Source organism: Pinus tabuliformis, chromosome 9, assembly GCF_031772625.1.
Source record: "Pinus tabuliformis cultivar Carrire ecotype Pingquan chromosome 9, CPIR1, whole genome shotgun sequence".
Taxonomy (NCBI): Eukaryota; Viridiplantae; Streptophyta; class Pinopsida; order Pinales; family Pinaceae; genus Pinus; species Pinus tabuliformis.
Window position 1 is genome coordinate 1,881,904,507 of NC_142307.1, and position 24,272 is coordinate 1,881,928,778.

General features: G+C 31.6%; 1 pseudogene; it reads left to right on the forward strand.

Moving 5' to 3' along the window:
• Positions 1–174: 174 nt before the first annotated feature.
• LOC149156434 (multifunctional methyltransferase subunit TRM112 homolog A pseudogene) lies at positions 175–542 on the forward strand (annotated as a pseudogene).
• The last annotated feature ends 23,730 nt before the right edge of the window (positions 543–24,272 follow it).

The window sequence follows — 24,272 nt, forward strand, 5'->3', positions numbered from 1 at the left end:
GAATGAAATTCTATGGCATTTTGAAAGGCTTCTTTTCTCATCACTACGTCATCGCGAAGAGAGTAGGAAAGATCAAACAGGCTCAGTTTCTGCTTTTCTCATAGGCCAGTTGAATTACTTTTCAAGGTGCTAGTTTGGTTGGGAATTCTTTTGTGGTTCTCAAAATTGGTGAAGATGAGGCTTTTGACACACAATATGTTATCATATGACATTAGGGGAGTGACGAATGGGTTTCCTTTAGAGTTGGAAGTTGAGAATTTTGTCACAGAGGAGGTTCCCTTTAACCCTGATTTATTGAAGCATATGTTCCCAAAGATCAAATGGAAGGCTCTCCATGATGCAACAAAGAAGATGGATGACAATGATCTCCCAGAACAAGCAGATGCAAATATGCTAGAAAATGATGATTTCTTGCACAGGATTCATCATGCTCTTTTGGAATTGCACCTAGAAGAAGGTGCCCTAGTTTGCCTAAAATTGGTAGATGATTTCCAGTAAACAAGGGTATTCCAAATATGTTGCTTCATGAAGATGAAGTGTAAGAATAGAAATTCGTATATCCTTTTGGATAGTTTAAGGAATTCATATATGATTTCTAACTCATTTTTGGACGAACATAAATTGAGGTGCCATATAAACTAAAATCGACACCATCTTCCTAACTATTAGCATTGAGTGAGGATCTACTAGTGTTGTTTTCTCGTACATCTTTGGTGTTCGATTGACTTAATGTGTAACCCTGTTTTATTTTTCTCCATCGAGCCAGTCGACGTCAGAGTTATTGTTTTAGTTTGGGAATTGATATATGTACTTGATTAACGTTCTTCTCTGTAGATATTTTGAAGTAAACATACAAATTTTTTTCTATGGCATTTTGAAAATAACTCTAACTTTTAAAACATCTAATCCTTAAGTCAACTTCACTTAATGAATATGATGTGTGACAAATTGTATTTAATTCGAGGGAGAAATATTTTGCATCCATCTATGAAATGTAATAGAGAAAGGTTAACACTACTCAAAAGAAATGTAAGAGAGAAAGTTCAACACTACTCCCAATATTGATTAAATGATCAACATAAAGTGTCACCATGAAAATGTAATGAAATTGTGTACGGCTTCTTCAAGTGAACCCACTGAACAATATTCACATCACATTGTGAGACAGATGTTGAATAAATGAAGCGAAGCAACATATCTCCCCGTTATATAATACTGAATTGTTGATTACATGCAGCTTTTGCTCTAAAAGGGAACTCTGCTATTCTCAATTTTCCCCATTTGATTCAGTACGTGCCTCGACCTCCTACCTCTTCGCCCAAAGACATTAAAGCTATTGCTGCAGCAGCAACAACAAAAATTAGTTTAATATTCCGTCAATCGTTTGCACAGAGCAACATCAATGAAAATCTTTTCTTAAAATGGTATTTGAAATAGTTATTCAAGAAAATTTATAAACATTTCAGCCTTTCATGTTAAAATGTTCATTTTTAAATTTTCTTGTATGTTTGTTTTGATTAGGTCTATTGAATCAAATTGGTTTTCAATAGGTTTGTTTTGAGTATGTGAGGTTTCTAGTGTCTTATTAATTCAACTGGAAGAGATCTTTCCTACATATCATTAGATTATGAAGTGACATTGGACATAATTAAGCTTTGGGCCATACCCTTTTAGAAACAACAACCCAAACTAAATGATTAGTTATTAGACCTTTTTATTTAGTCGATCTAAACTAGAAGATTATAAAAAAATTCCTGTCATTGCTCCTCATAAACCAAGATAGATTGATTCATCCCTCCTTTTTAGTGTGCAAAGAGGAGTGCTTGATTTTTACTCAAAAAGATGGGATGTTGATGTATCTATATATGGGTGCTCAGGTTTTAATTAAAAATTTTCTCCAGTTCTTGATTTGTACTCAGAGAGATGCAGTGATAATGTATCTAGATATGGGTGTTGAGTTTTTTATATTGAAATTTTCTCTTTGTTTCAGTTACAATTAGAAGGGTTTGTTCTTTTTGTTTTCCTTATAATAAACTATTGTTCTCAATTGAAATTGGATCATTAGTATTAATGTTTATTTTCAATGTAAGTTTGAGGTGCAAGTTACTTATTTATTTTTAAACTATGATATTTAACACATAGTGACCTATGCTTAATAAACTAAAATTAGGGAGGTTTAATAACTTGCTTAGTTTTTTTTATGGTTTTGGTGTAGCTTGTTTGTAGAGAGACTAGAGATTTGTCGCCTAGGCAATAACATTCTCTTTCATCTTTGAAATCTTATTTATTGGTTCTATATGCTTACATTACCATCTTTTCTTAAATGGTATTTGAAATAGTTATTCAAGAAAATTTCTAAACATTTCAGCCTTTCATGATAAAATGCTCATTTTTACATTCTCTTGTATGTTTGTTTTGATTAGGTCTATTGAATCAAATTGGTTTTTAATAGGTTTGTTTTGAGTATGTGAAGTTTCTAGTATCTTATTAATTCAAGCGGAAGAGATATTTCTTACATATCATTAGATTATGAAGTGACATTGGACATAATTAAGCTTTGGGCCATACCCTTTTAGAAACAACAACCTAAACTAAATGATTAGTTATAAAGAATTAGAAATTTCACAAATATAGTAAGCTAATATTAAGTGTGATTTATGGCCTTAAATGAGTTTTGGAGGGTAAACTTTGAAATGCCACAGAACTGAAATTAGAGGTCAATAGAGTGTGTGAGGTCTAATTATTGGATAGAGTTATTGAGAAAATGCTCCTATAACATTAGAGTTAAACATGAGGCATCTCGATTCACGTGCTTAATGGTTAAGAGCATGTGTTTCCTCCTAAGAGGTCATAGGTTCAAAAACCAGATGGGGTTAGAGTAGTTCATAGACAATAATCAAATCGTTGTGTGGAGGTGGGTCTCTTGTCCCACAAACAAGAGGGTTTCATACACCAATTTGGTGTCTAGCTTGGCTATGACCTTAAAATTGGATAATAATAATAATTAGGATATATATTGTTAGAAATTCATAATCTATAAGGGTGAAAGCATGGAGCTGGGTTACACTTTTTGGCAAGAGATGGTACATTTGGGTGGAAAAAATGATTGCTCAATTGAGCCCTTTTTAAGTGCTCGATCAAGCCATTTGAGCACTTAAACAATGTAACCCAATGTTATTTAGGAGCTCCATTTAGCCATGTCTTTGTGGCAGTCAAATGAAGGAGATTGGGTTTTGGATTTATTTTCTGGCTCAGGTAAGTTTTATTATATGGAATTGAATTTCAATATGTTATTTATTAATTTATATGTCATTGTACTAATTTACTTCATTATTTATTTTGTGCTTGATAATTAGGTACAACATTAGCATGTTGCCTTCAAAAAGGAAGAAATTGCATTGCAATTGAAAAAGATCCAATACAATGCAATTTCATTCAGCAAGGAATTAATGCTCTTCAATTTCTTCCAGATGCAATGCAAGAAATTGGGTTGAATAAAGGGGACTTTAGTGAATCACGTGTGGCAAAAAAGGCAAAGGAACCCCAACCACCATTACATGGAATGTTTGGGAGACATACATTTGGAGATTCGTAGACATCAAAGATCCATCAGAAGAGGAAAATGAGCAAAAGGAAGCATAAAATATTGTGGAAGAAGATAATGATGAAAATCTAGAGGACGAAGAGTTTGGATTACGTGACATTGTTGATTAAATTTAAGTTATGCTTGGAAATCAAGTTTTGTAATGTTTTGACTTTGACATTTTATGAGAAGAATAAACACTCAATTAAGGTTGTTATGCGTTCAATATTTGTAATGTGTGATTTTTGCATTAATTTTTATGTTAATCATTATTTTTTGAAAAAAAAGTGATTATTATTATTTTTTGACATGAAATTCATAAAAAAAACTATTATTTAACCATTTATAGTTAAAATTTTCGTATAAAAATTGTGATTTTGACATGTCAATTCTAGCAAAAAGTTATCAAAACGTGTAGGTTTTTAGTTATATTTATGTTAAAAATGGTTATTTTTATGTCCATTGTTAAAAAATATTGTTTTTAGAAACAATTATTTCATGTGCATTGAAAAATTAGTTAAGGATGTATAAATATGTAGAATATCAAAAATTCAGAATATCGACCTTCTAATTTTAAAATGCAAAACAATAAAAAACCTCACTACAAAAAAATTAAAATTAAAATAAAAAACAAGAAAATATGAAGAAAACGACCACTTAAAAAATGATTAAATTTACAAAATAATTATTTACATTTCATACATTAGAAAATTTGAAGTCAAAAAATGGGTCTTTTAAAAAAAGGGTTTGATGCAGAATACCCACTTTTTAAAATTAGCATGAAAATCACTACCATTCTAAAATGTAATGTACATAAAAAAAAGTAAAGTGCCAAAAACTATGCTCTAAAAAAACATGTGTGTTCTGCATCACCTCTTTTTAAAATCAGGGCACTTTTTTGCTATCTCTACGAAACGGGTAACAGTATCAGTTCCGTTTCAAAGTTTACATTGATAAAAAAAGTAATATATAAATAACCATATATACATTTGGAAAAACACGTAACTAGATTTTTAGTCATGGAGATTCACACTCACTTTACCATGGATATTTTCTAATTTAAATTAGCTTCGTTACAATATCAAGGCTTATAAATACCACATGACCGAAAACCATAACTTGTTTTATATGACACTTGGTTGTATGGAATTTTTTTTAATTAGTCAATTTAATTAGAAAGAAAAAAAGAACATAAATGTTCTAGAATATTCCACAAAAATTAAATCCCTACCACTAATAATTATTTATGGTTCAATTAAAATTCTAAAATCTCTACTAATTATCTTAACTTACTAATTAACATGTTATAGAGTGTAGTGGTGGGTGATAGATGGGTTATTACAGATCCTATAGGATTAATTGAAAGTGAATTTGTTTGGGTACTTGGTATTTCAATAAATAATCATGTTGACTCTTATGAACTATGGATAGGTTTGAAGGCTTCCATGAACTTTGGTTTTCAAATTTTGAAGGTGGTGATGGATTTTTAGAATGTAACAAGGCATATGGTTCACATTACTCCATTGAACACTCTTTTGGCTTTAATACTAGAGTGGGTGAAGGAGGTATCCAATACCTCCCTAAGGTTAACTTCTTGCATTCTTTAAGTGAGAATTTGATTGAGATATATGCAAATCAATCCATTAGTATTATAAGAGAGGGGGGCTTGATTATCAATGATAAGTTGGGCATTTACTGCATCCCTAAGTTTTTCGTGAATGAAAAGATATGTATCTCTTATTTATGGAGGCACATAGTAAATCTAATAGTCATATTGCAATGTATATAATGTGAAGAGACCCACACCCCCCCATTTCTTATGTGAGCAACTATTTGAGGTGTGGTTTAATGAGTCTTGGCTTTTTGATCTAGTTGATTTGCATGGTCCTTATCCTATTCTATAACATTAGTAAGTCACCACCACTGTGTCTTGTTTTCTCAAAGAAGATTTAATAGAGGGGATTGCCTCTTATCTTAATTCACAACATTTTTTAGTGTTTTTACTCTCGATATTGGGGGGTTTGTTGGGGAGACGTGTTATGTCTCTTACCTTTGATCCCTCTTCAAAAGGCCCCCATTAGCACACCATCTCATGTGTCAGTGTTAGGCAGTTCCCTTCGACCCCTTCCACCTTACTGACTCATCACAAGTTGCCCCTTGACACTAACATGGTGGCACCACCTCCACAAAGACTTCATATTCCATACAGTTAGTCTAAATTTTTCATAAATATCTAAGTTGATTAATGACCCAATCTATTATTATCTTACTTATTGCATAATGTCATCTAAGATCCCCTCAATATTACTTAATCCCAAAGTGGTTTACCTGAAAAGTATAAAATATTTACCTAAAAATGAGACTTCCATGCTTAGTGATATGCAATAATAAAGACCATAATGTCTACCCAAGACAAATTATTTTCAATGCAATTTGCATAGGTATTTGAAGGATGACTAAGTGGGAGAGGATTAAAGAGATGGAAGTTGAAGGCTCAAAGCACATGATTGAATTTTCAGCAAAAGACTTAACATGAACAAAGGTTGATGGGGACCAAGTTGCAATTATTCCATATTGTCGCCCTGATGATTCTATAAGAGGAGAGGAATCTAGTGAATGTGCACCCACTCAATTTATTCTTCGGTCTCATCGAAGAAATAAAGTAGAGGATATCAAACACACATATTTTTCAACATATCTTGAGTACGCTATGCGAGTTTTTATATATTTTTTCAACATACGATTAATTTTTTTAATATGCATAAATGTTATATCTAATTTGTTCTAATTTTTTGAAATTTAGTTATTGGTGTACATATGGTCCAAGGTCCAAAAAGAGAATTATGAGTGCATCCTTAGATCAAAAGAAAAAACACAATCAACATGAAAGTATTAAAGTTGGTTTCCAATGTCACTTCATTGTGTGACAACTTCAACTTAGACCAAACGATGTTGTAATAATATATACTGCATGTAGGCATATTGATAAATCCAATGCTGTTTTCATGGAAAAGATGCAATCAGTAGGCCTATGAGATTAAATTATGCACCACATTTAATAAGAGATATCGTGGGTTATTATTGAGAGGCATGGAAGATTTAGAGAATTTCTCATATAATGTTGAATTGACCAATGTATGACCCACACCCACCACCTTTTTCCTTCATAATTTCTTCCATGCCTATAACCACCTCTCCAAAACCTTACCAATGGTCACCCCTACCCGTTAGTAATCCACCAGTCTCATTGTTTCAATCATCCACCCTTAACATTCCAATTCCCCCCAGGGTGATCCACTACCCTAGAGTGATTCCCACTACTGTACAACCAGTGGGGGTGTATCATCGCCCACACCCACTACCTTTTTCATATTTCACTTCCACCATGCCTTTATCCATCACTCCTGAACCATGCATATATCCATCACCAACTGATCCACCATCCATCTAGGAAGGGTAGTATTCTCTATTTCTTTAGATCTTCATGGTGAGAATGAGTAGTTGATCAAAATATCATCATGAATTAATGAAAATGATTTTATGCATTCTGTTTTTTACAACTAATTGATTAATGTAATTTTTGCAGAAATATTAATTTGGAAATTCACTTGGGAGTGCCAAGAGGGGCAAGGGTGACTTCTAGACCCATATTCTAAATCAATCATGACACCATATTTACATTATGTCATTAATGGGCATGAGCTTCCATTATCTATGTGGGGAATGGAGTTCCATTTTGTAAAAAAGAAAAATGTAATGCTAGACCAATTTTGAATACAAATACATGAATTTGGACTTGTGTATATGAAAACGTCTTCATTGACTTTTAAATTCATGATGTGGATTTTATGTTATATTATATCCACGCTACATTACTTTTTATGAATGTAGCTAGTTTTTTGTTTTTGTTTGTAAACAAATTATCAAGTTTACAAGGTAAATTACTTTTATGTTTATATCTTACTTGATGTTGTATGCATGGATGAACATATCATTACCATGGAAATTTTCTTAGTTATAATAATAGATGTATCATGTACATGAAGAGAACATATATCATGTACATGAAATTGATGTAGATGTAAGGGCATGAGCTTCCATTATCTATGTTGGGAATGAGCTTCCATTATTTAAGGGCATGAGTTTCTGCAAAAAAAGTATGTATGGTGAGAATAGAAGAAGTGTGTAATATTTTTTTGAGACATGTGGGAATAAGAGCACAAAAAATATGTATGGTGAGAATACAGATAAGAAATATGCATAGTGAGAGTGCGCCAAAGAAAATGTACACTAGTAAAAGGATGAAACATGCATGGTAAGTGTGGTAACAATTGTGATATTGAGTCTCTTTCTTAATGTATAACAAAACTTAAAAATTAATATCAGTCGACCTTAACTCAAATGTATAAAACAATTGTGATTTTGAGTCTTTACAAGCTGAATTTTAATATGACAATTTTGTTTAGGTGACAAGTTACCTCTATGAGCTTCACAAAAATAAATAATCTTGAAATTGACATGTTATACTTACATGTTTGTATACTTACCGAGGCTGAGTGTATATGGAGGTTGAATTTGTGCACAACTTTTGTATATGCACATATATAGAAGTTGCATATATATGGAAGTTGCACATATCTTCTGTATATGCGCAACTTAGGTATATGCACATATACAGAAGCTGACAATATATAGAAGTTGTATGCAACTTTTGTATATGCACATATACAAAAGTTTATCATATATAGAAGTTGTGTGCAACATCCGTAATAAGCATACATAACAATCTCTATATATTCACAAATTTCATATATGCATATATCCTCCGTATGTGTGTATCTTTCGCATATGCCCATATCATGCGTATACACATATCTTTCATATATGTGTAGCTTTCATATATGCCTATATCTTACATATATTCTTATATTTTGTATATGCACATATCTTTTGTATATGTGCATATACAAAAGATATGCACATATACGGAAGACTTACACATATAAAAAAGTTGAACATATAAGAAATATATATGCAAATACAAAATTACTGCATATATGGACATGTGCATAGCTTCTGTATATGCACACATCTCCTGTGCATGTGTAACTTCCATATATACAAATATATTCTATATATGCATATACGACAACCTCCATATGTGTATATTTTTAGTGCATATACCGAAGAAGTACATATATGGAAGTTGTGTATATATTGAAGACATGAACATATACAAACCCTATGCATATATAGAGGTTGGAGTTCTACAAAACTTCTGTATATGCGCATATCTTTTGTATATGCGTATATCTTCCATAAATGCACATATCTTCTGTATATGCACAACTTCCATATATGTGCATATATTTTGTGTATACGTAACTTGTGTATATGCATATACCTTCTCTATTTGTGCAACTTCTGTATATCCATATACACAGAAATTGTGCACATATGGAATATAAGCACATATATGAAAGCTGTGTATATATGAAGGTTGAATTTGTGCATGGGTATGTGCATATACGAAAAATATGCACATGTATAAAAGATATGTGCATATATGGAAGTTGCGCATATAAAAAATATATATGCATATAAGAAAGTTTCACATATACGAAAGATATTTTCATATATAGAAGATATCTACATCTACAGAAGATATGTGCATATACATGTTGGGTATGTGTTATATTCTTTTGACGATTAGCTCCACATGTTGTATGTAGTGTCGGGCGCAGTGGGGGGTTCATAGGAGGTGGAACCAAAGATGGTGGATGAACCTACCCATGGTTTTGTGCATGTGGTTTGCACATGGTTTTGGGCATGATGGTTTTCTTCCCATGGTATTTTGTATATCCAGTCAAAGGAACTATGATTATGTTCTAATCCAAGGTTAATGGATTGGGGTTTATGAATTCTTCGACATTTATATATATGTATTGTAACATTGAAAGGAAAATAATGAAAAATGAATCTGGTAGTCCCCATTTTGGGATCCATGGGAAAATCTATGTGTATATTTGTTTTGTGTTTTCACCATTATATATTTTCTATTTCAATATTTTGTTTGCAGGTAATTTTTGTACAGGGTTAAAACCTACAATATGAAATTTACACATACATGAAATATATGCTCATATATAGAAGTTTTGTGACTTCTGTATATGCACATGTTTCGTATATGCACATCTTTCGTATACGAAAGATGTGCATATGCAATTCATATCTTCCATATATGCACATATCTTTTCTATATGTGCATATTCTTCGTATATGGACATCTCTACGATATATGCACATATACAAAAGATATGCACATATATGGAAGTTGCGCATATAAGAAAATATGCACATATACGAAATTTGTGCATATCTTCTGTATATGTGCACAGTTTCTATGCATGTGCACTTTTCGTATATATGCATATACGACAGCATTCATGTGCACATATCTTCATTGCATATAGTGAAGAAATGCATATATGGAAGAAACACATATAAGAAAGACATGCGCATATATGGAAGAAACACATATAAGAAAGACACGCAGATATATGGAAGACACAAGAATATACAAACTCTGCACATATATAAATACTAGAGTTTTTTAGAGCTTCCGCATATGCGCATATCTTCTGTATATTCACATATCACAACTTCCATATATGTGCATATCTTTCGTATATGAAAAAACTCCATATATGTGCACATCTTCTATATATGTGTAACTTGTGTATATTCACACACGTTCTCTATATGTACAAATTTCGTATATATGTATACATAGAAGTTGTGCAGATATGACAAATGTACACATATATGGAAGTTGTATATATACAAAGGTTGAAGTTGTGCATGAGTATGTGCATATACAGAAGTTACACATATATGAAAGATATGTGCATATGCAGAAGATATGCACATTTGTGGAAGATATGTGCATATACAGAAGTTGTGCAAATATAGAAGATATGCTCATATACATAAATTGTGCATATATGGAAGTCGCACAACTTTTAAATATTTGCATCTTTTGTATCACATATCTTCCACATATCCACAACTTCTGTATATACACATATCTTTTGTATATGCACCTATACGGAAGATATGCACATATACAAAAAAACACATATACAGTAGACATGTGCATATTATATGGAAATTGTGCATATATAGAAGACATGCACATATACGAAAGGTGTGTATATGCAACTCATGTCTTCCATATATGTGTATATCTTTTGTATATGTGCATATTCTCCATATATGCACATATACCAAAGAAACACATATACGAAAGTTGCGTATATTGGAAAGATATGCACATATACAAAATTTGTGCATATATGGACATGCACATATCTTTTGTATATGCACAAATTTTGTATATACACATATATTCAATATATGCGTATATGAACCCTGCACATATATAGAGGTTGGAGTTCTGCACAACTTCCGTATATGCACAATTTTCGTATATGCACATATCTTCCATAAATGCACATATCTTCTGTATATGTACAACAAATTTCATATATGTGCATATCTTTTGTATATGTGCAACTTCTATGCATGTATGAAAGATGTGCATATATGGAAGTCACACAACTTTTATATATGTGCAGTTTCTGTATCTCATATGTTCCATATATGCATAACTTCTATATATGCACCTATGCAGAAGAAACACATATACAGAAGGTATACACATATACAAAAGAAACACATATATGAAAGACATGAACATATTATTCATAATTTTTGCATATATATAAGACATGCACATTTACGAAAGATGTGCATATGCAACTCATATCTTCCATATATGCGTATATCTTCTGTATATGAGCATATCTTCAATATATGTGCAACATTCGTATATGCACATATAGAGAAGCTATGCATATACAGATGTAGTGTGCAAATTCCATAATATGCATATAAGAAAAGTTCCATATATGCATATCTTCCTTATATGTGCAACTTCTTTATATGTACATATCTTTTGTATATGCGAAACTTCCATATATGTGCAACTTTCATTCCCTTTGTACATGTCTCTCTATTTCCTCTATCTTGAGCCCATCCAATCTAAGTGTTTAACTTAGAGGCTTTGATACCACTCTATAATGTTCTCTCCCACTCCCTTGGATAACCCAAGTTGAATAGGTACCACTTTTCCTTAACCCAACCTCCATGGTCTCATCATGGATGTGGGGTTATGTAATTTATTTTTCTCCCAAGGTCTGGAAAATTAGCTTTGGGGGTATACAATCATATTGAACTTGTTGATAGTTTTCCAATGATATAAAATTTGTCTAAATCTGATACGTGGATAAATAATTATGCACACCTAAAATTTTTCCATTAAACCCTTGTCACACAAACAAGGAACTACTCTATGAAACCCTTGACTAGCCTATGTGGTGCTGCAACATCACTTGCATCCCCCACCATCACTCTTGCCATGTCACCAATACACTGTGACTCCATATGTCACCATATTGGCATGCCATATCACTCTTCCCTCCTCCACTTGAGTGGTAACACAAGGATCTAGAGCGCTCTGCTCCACCTATTGTTTCTTCTCTTCCAACCTTTGTTTCACCCTCATTGTCTGCATTTCTCCTTCCTGCACCATTCTCTATCTATCTGTCTCCCCCGTGTTTCCATTGCATACTACTTTTCTAGCATGTCATTTTCTGGCATGTTTACCAAGGCCATCTCTCCCTTAACAGTGGGACTTTTAATCCAATTCCACTCTCATTCAAATCGTCTTGTACAATTCTTATTAATTTACATCAGTTTACATGACTATGTACAAAACAATATTTACAAGAGGGTGAAAAAGAGGATGTTATAGTTAAAGCTTCATGGCCTATTGTGATTTTGTTGTGATTTGAATATTATTATTAGTTTACATCACTTTACATAACTATGTACAAAACAATGTTTACAAGAAGGTGAAAAGGGGGATGTTACAGTTAAAGTTTCATGGGCTATTGTGATTTTATTGTGATTGAAATCTAAAAGTAATAAACAATTTGAATTTTAAAGTAATAAATAATGTTTATAGAAAAGTGAATATTTCAACCACATATTTTTAAGATTAGAAAGTGAATGTATGCATAAAAGATAACACTTTGTTGACTTTCATAAAAGTAATGAAAATTTTCTCTTAAAAAGTCTAAATTCAAATCTAGATGGAGTAGAGTATGCAAACCTTTATAAACTCTTTCTTTTAATCATATTGATGCAGGCAGAAACAGTGGCTTAAGAAACCACAACAATCACCCCGCGATTTCCCTTTTCTTACAACTCTGCCTTTTCTCTTATAACTAGAATGCCTTTGAAAAAAGGCCAAACAATGCCTTTTGCCCTTTATAAACAGAATGTTCGCGATTCACTGGAGATCATGATCTAAATGAACTGACGGTTTAGATTAAATCGCATGATCGCAAGTCGCAAATCGCAAGTCACAAATCACCGATGTAATGCTGTCCCTTTTAAAAAGTCCCGAACTGATTTATCACGCCAATTACTGTTGGCAAATCCCTGCTTCCCTCGGCTTAAAGCCTTATTGCTCCCACTCAATGCTCTGATGCGATATATTGTCAGTCGCTAATCGCAACTTGTGAAGACTTGGGGTCTGCTTTCCTCTTAAACAGACTTGTGATATGATAGTTAATGGTTTACGGACCTGACAGGTTACAAAAGTTCCTTGTATAACATTTCAAATCCAAATTTCGGATCCGCTAAGTGTTTTGCGCTAATTCTTAGTGTAACTTGGATTTTCGCCTGTAGGACCAAAACCATGTCAAATAACTTCATTGATACGATATCGGTGATCCAATGGTTGGGATTTAAATCGGCAACAAACAATTTTATTTATATAAAAGGCCTCTGTCTTCTATTAATCCGACAATTTATACCGTGAAACATAAACAAGCAAAAGGATAATCAACTCTGTCCTGAATACAAAGAACGAAAGCAAAATGGGAATTTCTATAGGCTAGATCTATGATCACACACGGCATCAATTTATCAATATAAAAGAGTTACATAGTCTCGGCCTTGGTCCAATTACAACATATGAAAAGACCTCTATTTCAATGGAATCCGCACACACTAATTCTTTTTGTTGCTCCACTCAATTCTCTCTCTCTCATTACATTTTTTCCTTCCTTTTATCAATCAAATATCACTCTATTCTATATCTAGCAACTCAATCCCTATTTTTAATCAATCTAACAACAAATCTCTAATTCCTAGCTTTACCATAGTCCTATGCTAACAACTCATCTTTGAACCTAAAATAAGACAATTTCTAACTATTACAATAATGAAATACAACTCATTTCTTGAGAGATCCAACCCTCTCAGTAAAACTGGCTTTTGACAAATCAGGTCAATGAAATTCAACTTGTTTAGCCACAACATGTGAACAAACTTTCACATTGCCGGCTAAGTTCGGATGCTCCTGCATCAGACTCTCGAGGAAGAAAAGGATCGTCCTTCAAAATTTTAGGACTTACTCCATACTTCTTCAATTCCGTTGTTGTCAACCAGATAGCATCCTCCACTGGATGTCCTTTCCATTTGACTAGATATTGGAAATAAGTTTGTCCTATGGTTCTTTTGGATACTCTTTTATCCAAAATAACTTCCACTTCTTTCCTAGCTATCTTTGGCATTTGTTCTTCCTAGTTCACAGTTTGAACTTCATCTTCTGTAGTTTCCTCCTGTAGCTCTGTCTCTGCCTCTTTTTATGGATACAAATCTACAACATTGAAGATAGGTGATTTTCCAATCCCTTATGGCAACTCAATTTCATATGCATTAGCTGAAAAATTTCTTACAATTCTACATGGTCTTATATTTTTCATCTTTAGTTTATTGTAAGTCTTAGCAGGAAATATTTATTTTCTCAAATACACCATCACTAAATCTCCCACTTGGGATTCTTTCTCTCTTCTTTTCATATCTACCCTCTGTTTGTATTTGCTGCTACTTTCTTGCAATATGCCTTTGACATCTTCTTGTCGTCTCTGCATTTGCTCTACAAACTCTTCAAATTTTGCACTTATTGTCTCCTGTTTACCCAAATTTCTGAGATCATACACACCTCTTGGATTCATTCCAAAAACAATATGAAATGGACTCATTCCAGTACTTTGGTTTGGAGTATCATTATAAGCAAATTTAGCCTGAGCTAGTGCTAAATCCCACTGCTTAGGATTTTGATACACTAAACTTCTCAATATGTTTCCCAAGCTCTTGTTTACTACTTCAGTCTGTCCATGTGTTTGAGGATGGTATGCTGAACTAAAACTGAGGTTAGCTCCTAGTTTCTTCCAAAGAGTTCTCCAGAAATGCCCTACAAACTTTGTATCTCTATCAGACAAAATACTTACAGGCAATCCATGTAATCTTAAAAATTCTGAAAAGAATAGATTAGCTATATGTGTTGCATCACTAGTCTTCTTACATGCAATAAAATGTGCCATCTTGGAAAATCTATCTACTACAACATAAATGGAATCATTCCCTCTTTGGATTTTTGGTAATCCCAAAACAAAATCCATGCTAACTTCATCCCACGGTCGGTCTCGTATTGGCAATGGCTGATATAATCCTGTATTCTGGCTCCTTCCTTTAGGATGTTGACATATCCTGCACTTCTCAACAAATTTCTTAACATCAGTCTGCTTTTTTGGCCAATAATAAAAAGCATTCACCTGAGCAAAGGTTTTATCTTGTCCAAAGTGACTAGATAATCCTCCACTATGTTTCTGCTTTATTATGTCTTCCCTCATAGAACATTTGGGAATACACAACTTGTTGCTTTTGAACAATAAGCCTCATTGAATGAGATAATCTAACCACTTACTTCTGTTATGAACTATTGGATTCTGAACTGTTGCATATATATCTTTGAAATTTGCATCATCTTTGTACATTTCAATCATTTCCTTAAATCCTACAACACCCACTTTGAATTCTTGCACAATAAAACTTACCATGCTCAATGCATGAGTGACTTTATTTGACTTACCACTCTTGTGCTTTATCACAAAAGTAAAGCTTTGAAAAAATTCTACCCACTTGGCATGCTTCTGGTTCAACTTCGGTTGGTTATTGATGAACCATAAGGCATGATTGTCCGAATACAATATGAATTCCTTTGGCAGAAAATAATGTCTCCTCTTCTTCAAGGTTTGTACAATAGCATAAAATTCTTTATCATAAGAAGAATACTTCCTCTTAGCTTCATTTAGTTTCTCACTAAAGTATGCTATTGGTCTCTGTTCCTGACTCAAAACTGCTCCAATTGCAACTCCACTAGCATTTGTTTCAACTTGACATACTTTTTCAAAATCAGGTAAAGCTAAAATTGGTTCCTCAGTGATTTTCCTCTTCAGCAATTTAAAATTTCTGTCTGCTTCTTCTATCCAATTGAACGGCTGATTGATCTCCTTAACTATTTCAAGAATTGGTGCACAAATCTAACTAAAGCCTTTAATAAACTTTCTGTAAAAACTTGCAAGACCATGGAAGCTACTTACCTTGAATATATTTCTTGGAATAGCCCAATTCGAAATCACTTGGACTTTCTCTAGATCCGTTTTCAATCCTTCTTTAGAAACTACAAATCCCAAGTAAATTAATTCTTCCTTCATGAAACTACATTTCTTCAGATTTATTAGTAGTTTCTCTTTCTGCAGAGTTCTTAGAAACAACTTAAGATGCTCTAGATGTTCTTCTTTACTTTTACTAAAAACTAGATATCATCAAGATAAACAACAACAAACTTGCTTGCATATTCCTTCAAGACTTCATTCATTAATCTTATGAACGTGCTAGGTGCATTAGTGAGTCCAAAAGGCATCACTAACCACTCATACAACCCACTGTTTGTTTTAAATGTAGTCTTCCATTCATTGCCTTCTCGAATTCTTATTTGATGATATCCACTCTTCAAATCTATTTTAGTAAAATATTTGGATCCACTCAAAAAATCCATTAAATCATCCATGTGTGGCAAAGGAAATCTATACCTGATAGTGATCTTGTTTATAGCTCTGGAATCTATACACATTCGCCATTCACCTCCTTTCTTTGGACTAAGTACTATTGGTACAACACATGGGCTAAGACTTTCCGTGATTAGCCCCTTATCCATCAGCTCTTGCACTTGTCTTCCAACTTCTGCGTTCTCTTGAGGAGTTAATCTGTATGCTGCTTTGTTTGGAAAACTTGCTCCTGGTATTAGATCAATATGATGACTAATACTCCTAATCAGTGGCAATGCATTTGGAAACTCATCCACAATAATATTAGTGAAATCATCTAATATAATTTTAACCCCTTCAGGAAAATCATCCAAGTTTGTGGAAGTCAAAATTACCTTTGGTCTTCCCACAATAGCAAAATGCAACTCCTCATATTTCACTACCTCCTGTAGCAGCTCTTTTCCGCTTATCAGCATAATACGACTTCCAGGTGTTCCTTTGTCAGCGTCATCCTTCAATGGCAGCAACATATGTTTAGTTCCATCCTTCTCCAGGGTATAAGTGTTTCTCCTCCCATCATGAATAGCTTTTCAATCAAATTGCCATGGTCTTCTGAGTAATACATGACATATATCCATGGGCAATACATCACATAATATCACATCTTTATACGTACCAATTTGCATCTCAACCTTGCATTGTTCTGTCACAATAATCTGATGTCCCTTCGGTAACCATGACACTCTGTAAGGAGTAGGGTGTATTGTCTTCGCTAATCTGAGCTTCTCCACCATCTCTATAGAAATAAGGTTGTCAGTGCTTCCCCTGTCAGTTATTACTTTACAACACTTACCTTTTGATTTACAAGTAGTTCTAAATAAATTCTTCCTTTGCGCTGGTTCTTCAATCTCCTTCTCTATCTTAAGCAAAGTCCTTCTCAATAACAAGGATTCTCCTACTTCAGGGGATTCTTCCTTTTCCATAAGTTGAGGTGGTTCTGGCTTTGCCTCAACCACATTCGCATTCCTCTGACTTGCTGGTTTATTACGAGGACAGTCCCACGACACATGTCCCCATTCTCCACATGTATAACACTGAACATCTCTTCCTTGACCTCTTCCTCTGGGCGAAAATATTCCTCTGTTAAATTCTCCCCTTTGTGGTGGTCTGCTACTTGAGCTGCTTGCTTCATGCTGATGTTGTTTTCCCCTTGATCTGGTAGTTCCTCTACCTCTTATTGAGCTTCTTCCTCTATTCCTCTAATTCTATTTTCTCAACATCTTCTCTTCTGCCTTCAAACCTGCTTGATAGGCTTCTTCAATAGTCTTTAGACTCAACAAGCTGATCTCATCCTGGATGTCATACCTTAAGCCATTGATATATCTAGCTACCTTCTCCATGTCATCTTCTACATGTCCTGCTCTAATACTCAATCTATAAAACTCTTCTTTGTATTCTTTAATAGACATTCCTTTTTGCCTTAAATTTTACAATTGTTTGAAAAGATTTCACTGATAATGTTTAGGCATAAATTTGGCTTTCATTTTACACACCATTTTGTCCCATTTCTTGATCTTGGAATTTCCTTTCCTCGCTCTGGATGTTTGTAGCTCATCCCACCAGATAGCTGCATGACCCTTCAATCTGGTAATTGCAAATTTCACCTTCTTTTTGTCGTCAGCTTCCTCTTCATAGTCAAAATATTTGTCCAATGAATTGATCCAATCCATTAGCTCTTCTGCATTGAGACTCCCTTCATACGTAGGAATTTCCATCTTTGGTTTTCCTCCTACTTTTGCCAACATCTTGATAACTCTGGTAGTTTCATTTTCCTCCTCTTCTTCTTCCTCAGAAGATTCTTCTTTAGTACTATCAGCTCCTTCATCAGGTATTCTTCTCTAAGCAGTCTCAATTGTTTCCATTCTCGTACGCAGACTTTGGATCTCCTCTAACAGAACTGCATTTGCTTCAGGTCTTCCTCGACCAATGCCAACTCCTCTCCTTGGTGGCATTTTTGCTGCAATCAACCTTAACTTCTGCTCTGATACCACAAATGACACAGGCGGAAATAGTGGCTTAAGAAACCCCAACAATCACCCCGCGGTTTCCCTTTTCTTACAACTCTGCATTTTCTCTTATAACTGGAATGCCTTTGGAACAAGGCCAAAATAATGCCTTTTTCCATTTATAAACAGAATGTTCGCAATTCACCGGAGATCACGATCTAAATGAACCAACTGTTCAGATTAAATCGCATGATCGCAAGTCACAAGTCGCAAGTCGCAAATCACCGATGTAATGCTCTCCCTTTTAAAATGTCCTGATGCGATTTATCATGCCGATCGCTGTCGGCAATCCCTGCTTCCCTCGGCTTAAGGCCTTGTCGCTCCCACTCGATGCTCCGATGCGATATATCGTCAGTCACTAATCGCAACTCGTGAAGACTTGGGGTCTTTCTTCCTCTTAAACAAAATTGCGATGCGGTAGTTAATGGTTTACGGACCCGACAAGTTACAAAAGTTCCTTGTATAACATTTCAAATCTGGATTTCGGATTTGCTAAGTGTTTTGCGCTAATTCTTAGTGTAACTTGGATTTTTGCCTGCAGGAAAAAAACCATGTCAAGTAACTTCATTGATCCGATATCAGTGATCCAATGGCTAGGATTTAAATCGGCAACAAATAATGTTATTTATATAAAAGGCCTCTGTCTTCTATTAATCCAGTGATTTATGCCGTGAAACATAAACGAGCAAAAGGATAATCAACTCCGTCCCGAATACGAAGAACGAAAGAAAAATGGGAATTTCTATAGGCTAGATGTATGATCACACATGGCATCAATTTATCAATATAAAAGAGTTATAGAGTCTCAACCTTGGCCTGATTACAACATATGAAAAGACCTTTGTTTCAACAGAATCTGCACACACTAATTCTTTCTCTTGCTCCACTCAATTCTCCCTTTCATTACATTTTTTCCTTCCTTTTATCAATCGAATATCACTTGATTCTGTATCTAACAACTCAATCCCTATTTTTAATCAATCTAACAAAAAATTTCTAATTCCTAGCTTTACCACACACCTATGCTAACAACTCATCTTTGAACCTAAAATAAGACAATTTCTAACTATTACAATAATGAAATACAACTCATTTCTTAAGAGATCCAACCCTCTGAGTAAAACTGACTTTTGACCAATCAGGTCAATGAAATTCAACTTGTTTAGCCACAACATGTGAACAAACTTTCACATTTTTGGCTATGTCTGGATGCTCCTGCATCACAAATTGTCATGTGGATAAAATCCCTTATCTCACAAACAACCATAGCTTTAAAATTGAATTATTATTTTTATTATTAAGATAATTTTAAAGTTAATAAGAAAATTTAATAAAAATAATTTCAATTTAAATAACATTTATGAATTAGAAGCCGGAGAACCCACAGTATTAACCATTTCTTTTATCAACGTTTCGAATCCCAATCAGGATCCATCATCAGGACAAACTTGAATTCATGAATTCATGACATGATATACTTTATAATAATATTCCATCTTAATCTTAAAAGAAAACATAACTAATTAAATTACAAATTTATTTACTACCCAAAAATATGCTTTATTAATATGTTTTTATAATATATTTAAGTTATATCTTATAAAACATTAAGTTATAACTTAATTACAATTATAACTTTATAAAGTGAATCATCTTGATTGAATGATAATGGGACATATTCTTATGTATAAACTAGAATGACCATATAAATTAAATTGTTAGTAAATGTTGGTAGATATCAAACACCTACCTCAAAATACATTTCACATGCTAAAATTTAAAAGAAAAAACATAAAATTTAACTGTATTATTATTATTAAAATAATTAATATATAAAAGAACATGTAACAAAAATATTAACCATGTAGTTTCAATTATTATTAAAAGAATTAAATATGAATAAAATATTTAAAAGAACATGTAACAAAATTATTAACCATGTAGTTTCAACAATGCTTTATGTGGAGATTCAACACCACTTTACCATGGTCAATCTTAATTTATAAACAAATTTTCTTACAATATTATGGACCAATACCATGGTATGACCTTTTTTAATTTAATTAAAAAACGAAAAATGACATAACTACTTTCAAGATAAATCTCAACTTTTGATTCATGGAATATTCTAAACATATTTTGTAGAGGTTAAATCTTTACCATCTGCTTTATAATTAATATGTAAATTAAAATTTTGAAAATTATATTCCAAAATAAACATGTCTATTAAAATAATAATGTATATCAATTTATTATAATAAACATAAATAATGTAGTGTCTTAAATTTGAATAATTATAAATATTTATAAAAAAATAATATAAAGATATCAATTTTTCTCTCTTTGGATAAACCGATTTTGATGGATATCGGGGTTTGTAATACTCATTTGTAAATGATATTTGTATATCCTTCATGGACTATTGTTTGTTAATTTACGTCACTTTACATAACTATGTACAAAACAATATTTACAAGAGGGTGAAAAATGGTTGTTATAGTTAAAATTTCATAGACTATTGTGATTGGAATTTATAATATATGGTCATTTTTTAATGATGACGGGGCATATAAATTAAATTGTTAGTAAATGTTGATAGATATCAAACATTTACCTCAAAATACATTTCCCATACTAAATTTAAAAGAAAAAACATAAAAAATAACTTTATTATTATTAATATAATTAACATTTATAGTTAAAATTTCATAGACTATTGTGATTGGAATTTATAATATATGGTCATTTTTTAATGATGACGGGGCATATAAATTAAATTGTTAGTAAATGTTGATAGATATCAAACATTTACCTCAAAATACATTTCCCATGCTAAATTTAAAAGAAAAAACATAAAAAATAACTTTATTATTATTAATATAATTAACATATGAATAATATATTTAAAAGAACATGTAACAAGATTTACGTGGAGATTCAACACTGTTTTACCATGGATAACCTTAATTTATAAATAGATTTTGTTACAATATTATAGACTAATACCATGGTACGATTGTTTTTTTTAATTTATTAATTTAATTAAAAGAACAAAAAAAATGAATAATTATTTTCAAGATAAATCTCAACATTTGACTTATGAATATTCAAATATATTTTGTAGAGGTTAAATGTTTACCATCTACTTTATAATTATTGATATTTATATTAAAATTTTGACAATTATATTCCAAAATAAACATGTCTATTAAAATAATACTGTATATAAATTTATTATAATAAACATAAATAACTTAAGTGAATTAAATTTAAATATTATAAATATTTATGAAAAAATAAGTATAAAGATATCACGTGTTATCTCTTTGGATAAGCCCATTTTGATGGATATTTACAAGAGGGTAAAAAATAGTATACAAGAAGGTAAAAAATAGTATGTTATAGTTAAAGTTTCATGGACTATTGTGATTGGATTTCAAAAGTAATAAACAATTTGTATTTCAAAGTAATAAATAATGATTTTAGCAAAGTGAATATTTCAGCCACATATTTTTAAGATTAGAAAGTGAATGTATTTTAAAAGATAAAATTTTGTTGACTTTTGATACTTGATCATAGATTTGTGATTTTATTGTGATTTGGGTTTAAAAGCAATATAAAATTTAGATAGAGTATGCAAACATTTTAAAACTCTTTTTTTTAATCAAATTGTTATGTGAATAAAATCTCTTATCTCACAAACAACCATAGGTTTAAAATTGAATTATTATTTTTATTATTAAAATAATTTTAAAGTTAATAAAAAAATTAAAAATGTGATTTCAATTTAAATAACATTTATAAATTCATGACATGATATGCTTTACAATAATATTTTATCTTAATCTTAATAAAATAAAATTACAATTTTATTTATTACCATAAAATATGATTTATTAAAATATTTTTATATTACATTTAAGTTAAATCTTATAAAAAATTAATTTATAGCTTAATTACAATTCTAACTTTATAAAGTGAATCCTCTTTATTTAATTGAATAATATATGGTTATTTTTTAATGATAATGGGGTATATGATTTTGTATACAATTTGAGTGGGCCTAATGGCTACGAGTATGTGTTTCCTCTTAAGAGGTCACATGTTCAAAACTAGAGGGGGTAGAGTATGTATGCCTTTGTAGAGCATGTGTTTCCTCTTAAGAGCTCACATGGTTTCCTCTTAAAACTCTTTTTTTTAATCAAATTGTTATGTGAATAAAATCTCTTATCTCACAAACAACCATAGGTTTAAAATTTAATTATTATTTTTATTATTAAAATAATTTTAAAGTTAATAAAAAAATTAAAAATGTGATTTCAATTTAAATAACATTTATAAATTCATGACATGATATGCTTTACAATAATATTTTATCTAAATATTAATAAAATAAAATTACAATTTTATTTATTACCATAAAATATGATTTATTAAAATATTTTTATATTACATTTAAGTTAAATCTTATTTAAATCTTATAAAAAATTAATTTATAGCTTAATTACAATTCTAACTTTATAAAGTGAATCCTCTTGATTTAATTGAATAATATATGGTTATTTTTTAATGATAATGGGGTATATGATTTTGTATACAATTTGAGTGGGCCTAATGGCTACGAGTATGTGTTTCCTCTTAAGAGGTCACATGTTCAAAACTAGAGGGGGTAGAGTATGTATTCCTTTGTAGAGCATGTGTTTCCTCTTAAGAGCTCACATGGTTTCCTCTTAAAACTCTTTTTTTTAATCAAATTGTTATGTGAATAAAATCTCTTATCTCACAAACAACCATAGGTTTAAAATTGAATTATTATTTTTATTATTAAAATAATTTTAAAGTTAATAAAAAAATTAAAAATGTGATTTCAATTTAAATAACATTTATAAATTCATGACATGATATGCTTTACAATAATATTTTATCTTAATCTTAATAAAATAAAATTACAATTTTATTTATTACCATAAAATATGATTTATTAAAATATTTTTATATTACATTTAAGTTAAATCTTATAAAAAATTAATTTATAGCTTAATTACAATTCTAACTTTATAAAGTGAATCCTCTTGATTTAGTTGAATAATATATGGTTATTTTTTAATGATAATGGGGTATATGATTTTGTATACAATTTGAGTGGGCCTAATGGCTACGAGTATGTGTTTCCTCTTAAGAGGTCACATGTTCAAAACTAGAGGGGGTAGAGTATGTATGCCTTTGTAGAGCATGTGTTTCCTCTTAAGAGCTCACATGGTTTCCTCTTAACTGGGCGGAGGTAGGGGTTTATTTAATTAAATGAACAAAAAAAGGCATAACTATGTTCAAGATAAACAAAAAAGGCATAACTACTTTAAAGATAAATCTCAATCTTTGATTTATAAATATTCTAAAAAAAAGGCATAATGACTTTCAAGATAAATTTCAACCTTTGGTTTATAAATATTCTAACATATTTTGTAGAGGTTAAATATTTACCATCTACTTTATAATTATTGGTAGTTAAATTAAAACTCATTTGTAAATGATATTTGTATACATTTTATTAAAAGAGTGTGTTGAGATTAAAAAATAAAAAAGTAATGTAAAATTGAT